The sequence below is a fragment of the Centruroides sculpturatus genome, unplaced genomic scaffold (genome assembly GCF_000671375.1).
Source record: "Centruroides sculpturatus isolate CEXI.00-Female unplaced genomic scaffold, Cexi_2.0 scaffold1019, whole genome shotgun sequence".
In the NCBI taxonomy this organism is placed as follows: domain Eukaryota; kingdom Metazoa; phylum Arthropoda; class Arachnida; order Scorpiones; family Buthidae; genus Centruroides; species Centruroides sculpturatus.
Window position 1 is genome coordinate 212,662 of NW_019385301.1, and position 4,337 is coordinate 216,998.

Below are 4,337 nucleotides of genomic sequence, written 5' to 3' on the forward strand. Positions count from 1 at the left end.
GTTTGAAGGTCTTCAATCTACTTTTCTTTAATAGTTCAAGTCTGGGAATGTTTTTAAATTTTAAAGGATACTTTGTCTAACTTTTGAACCGTCAAAGTGCTTATTTATATGTAAAATATATATTAAATTCTATTTTTAATTCATAAAAGTTCTTTATACAGTATTTATAATTCAAAGTCTGAGAAGAGTCTACTGCAATTTTTTAATGCTAATAAATAAATATTCTTGCATTTTATCTTTTTTTTAAATTTTAAATATAAATAAAGCTATTTGAAAGATAAATTAAATTTTTATTCTTTTCCAAGCATGTCTAAGTACAAAAAAGAAAGTAAATTCTTATCATATGAGTTGTCAGGATATGAATTTTTATATAAGAATGAAAGGTACTATTGTGAATTTTTTCTTATTAATTCTTATACAATTTGTTAGATTAATTACAATAAATACAAGGATTGTGTCTTTTATATGTATTTTATCTTATAAATATTCTTGGGAATATTTAATAGCAAAAAAATTATAAAGGCATTTAAGATAAGTAGCAAAGTAACATAATTGATGATTCTAATATTGCTATTGTTCTTGTTATTATTAAAAAATAATTATATAAAAGCGTAAAATGTATTTAATATGAGTAATTAATAAAATGCTGTTTAATGTTTTATTTTAAAATATTTTTTTCTTATATATTATAATTTTAAAATATAGAATATCATAGTTTAAATANATTATTTAAATTTAGAAAATAAATGACTTAATGTATCATTTTTGAAGGAGTATTATATAATTTGTTTAACGTGAGAGAAAGTTATTAATTTTGTATATACATGATAAAGTGAGGCTTAATAGAATACAGAAAAGAACAAGCAAATCAATAAATAAATGTAAAAAATGAAGGAGAAAATTAAGAATAAAATACAGAATTGAAGAAAAAATTGAGAAATTAATTTAAAATGAAGAAGAAAATCAACAATAAAATATAGAGATGTAGAAGAAAATCAAGAGAATAAAATACAAATATAAAGAAAAAAATTAAAAGAAAAAAGTGCACAATGAAGAAGAAAATCAGGCTTTTCAAAATTAAATATGTAATTTAACTTATATTTTCAATGTCAATTTTGAAATTTGAAAATGAAATTGAAGATTTGCAAGTTAGAAAAATATATCTCCCCTATTAATTAACTAGAAAAATAGAAGTAATTCAAGAATAATTATAATCAAGGAAAATTTACAAATTTACTTTCTAATATATAAAATAAAAGTATGGAAAATGAAGGTTATTTAGGCCATTGAAACAGTGTGAGATCTCAATTATCAAATTGAGTGTTTAAGTGTAATTAGAGAGAAAATGGATATCCTGCAATTATATCATCAGGGAATAGTAAATTATGGTATGTCTTTCAGAAATAAACATTATTAAAAAGTTTTTAGGCTCCTTCTTTAAAAAGTTTTATGCAAATTTAATGAATGAATAATACATTTATTATTTATTATTATTAATTACAATTTTCTTTAGAATATTAATTTTATTTTCTTTTATATTTTCAAGGAAAATAAAAGGAAGAATTGAAATTTATAGTATAAAGAAATGCGGAAAAACTGAGTTTATTTGAAATAAAATTTTATTTTATTTCAAATAAACTCAGTTTTTCCGCATTTCTTTATACTATAAATTTCAATTCTTCCTTTTATTTTCCTTGAAAATATAAAAGAAAATAAAATTAATATTCTAAAGAAAATTGTAATTAATAATAATAAATAATAAATGTATTATTCATTCATTAAATTTGCATAAAACTTTTTAAAGAAGGAGCCTAAAAACTTTTTAATAATGTTTATTTCTGAAAGACATACCATAATTTACTATTCCCTGATGATATAATTGCAGGATATCCATTTTCTCTCTAATTACACTTAAACACTCAATTTGATAATTGAGATCTCACACTGTTTCAATGGCCTAAATAACCTTCATTTTCCATACTTTTATTTTATATATTAGAAAGTAAATTTGTAAATTTTCCTTGATTATAATTATTCTTGAATTACTTCTATTTTTCTAGTTAATTAATAGGGGAGATATATTTTTCTAACTTGCAAATCTTCAATTTCATTTTCAAATTTCAAAATTGACATTGAAAATATAAGTTAAATTACATATTTAATTTTGAAAAGCCTGATTTTCTTCTTCATTGTGCACTTTTTTCTTTTAATTTTTTTCTTTATATTTGTATTTTATTCTCTTGATTTTCTTCTACATCTCTATATTTTATTGTTGATTTTCTTCTTCATTGTGCACTTTTTTAATTTTTTTCTTTATATTTGTATTTTATTCTCTTGATTTTCTTCTACATCTCTATATTTTATTGTTGATTTTCTTCTTCATTGTGCACTTTTTTAATTTTTTTCTTTATATTTGTATTTTATTCTCTTGATTTTCTTCTACATCTCTATATTTTATTGTTGATTTTCTTCTTCATTTTAAATTAATTTCTCAATTTTTTCTTCAATTCTGTATTTTATTCTTAATTTTCTCCTTCATTTTTTACATTTATTTATTGATTTGCTTGTTCTTTTCTGTATTCTATTAAGCCTCACTTTATCATGTATATACAAAATTAATAACTTTCTCTCACGTTAAACAAATTATATAATACTCCTTCAAAAATGATACATTAAGTCATTTATTTTCTAAATTTAAATAATGTTTAAAAGAGATGATAGACTTCTCTATATTATCATATCATTCACTTGGCAAGAATCCAGCATTTGGGTGTGGTACTATCAAAACCTGTAGCTTCTATCAAATCAAAAAACGCAATATTCTCATCAACACTAAAATAATAATAGAAAAATAAAGTTATAATCATGATTTAAGAACTTCGAAAATTGTCACGACAAGAAAATAAAAGACAGGACAAAAAAACAAAAAGGAATATTTACTAATTTCATTTTCACGGATGAAGAAGATAAATGCGTGGATTTATTATTTTTTCTTTGAATTAAAATATAAAAAGTAATGTATAAAATTCGTGTTTAAACGGCATGAAAATGCCGAGTATGGTTTTCCTGTCAGACACGCGAGTTAACTAGAAAAGCCAACTTGTATGTGTTTTCTCTTATATATTAAATATTTAACGAAAAGAATTAGCTTATCGGGTCAATTTTATCAATAAAAAAAGAGCAGAAAATAAATAAAAATAGCACAAAAACCTTGTTCTAATTCATCATATTTTAAACATAATTTTTTTAAATGTATCTTTTTTTCCCAGTTGTTAAAATTTGTAATTTACAGCGTAACACCTGCAAGAAATTACATGTTGAAGTATTGTATTAAGATAAAAGATACTCACCTGCTTCTACACACGAACGTACAGCAATATGCCCCTGAAGAGAATATCACCACTTGGCAATAGTCCAAAGCAGGAAGTCACTTCCTAATTATAATTTTAGAAAATTCTGTTGTACAAAACGGTAGTATATAGATAACTTATACTTAAATATATATATATAGATATAGATATAAACTCACCTGTACAGGTGATAGATAGAAACGAGTTAAGTTTTTATCAACAGCAACTGATAAAACGGTTTGTGGTATGTACTGCGCTTACATGGGTTAAACACGTGGGTCGAGCGAGTGAATGGCTATTGGTAGACGAAAGTCACGTGTGGATTGCAACGACACGACGCGGAAATGTCGTCAGTAAGGATCCAGTTACTATTTTGATACACAAAAATTAGGTATTACAAATTCAGGTGTGATTACCTGTCTAATTAATATGTAGGTCGAGCAGTTTTGATAATATACAACAGTTTTTTTTTCCTTCTGCTTTTCCTTATTGAACACGTGTTTACATATTCAAAGTACTAAAAAAAATTATTGTTGTTGGGTGGCATTTTAAAAGAGTTAATTAAGTTTTTTTCTTATTGGCAATTGATTTATGATGCCCCGTTTTAAATAATAAAAGAAGTAATTTATAATTTTCACGCAAAATTAATTTTTTAAGATGAGTTGAAAGGGTCTTGTTTGTAATTGTCCTATTAAACTTTACTTCAATTTGAATAGAATTGCTTTTAACATGTAACTTAATCTAGAAAATATAAAGGAAAAAAATATAGAAATTATTAAAACGTAAATAATATTGGAACGATTCTTAAAACATTGATAGAAAAGCTCAAGGACGTTTATTTGAATTTTGTCGATTGTATTTATTGTTTAACAATTGATTAACATTGATTAACATTGCACGTGTTAAACAATTGATTAACAATTGATTAACAATTGTTTAACACGTGCAATTATTGTTTAACAATTGATAAACAAAACTGTGAATGAA

At 23.3% G+C, this 4,337-nt stretch overlaps 1 long non-coding RNA gene across 1 annotated transcript; it reads right to left on the reverse strand.

Moving 5' to 3' along the window:
- Positions 1-3,350: 3,350 nt before the first annotated feature.
- Positions 3,351-4,102, reverse strand: LOC111637373. The gene is made up of 2 exons (XR_002758682.1): positions 3,530-4,102; positions 3,351-3,434 (listed from the first exon to the last, which is right to left on the reverse strand). It is a non-coding gene; the product is annotated as an uncharacterized LOC111637373 (long non-coding RNA).
- Positions 4,103-4,337: the final 235 nt, after the last annotated feature.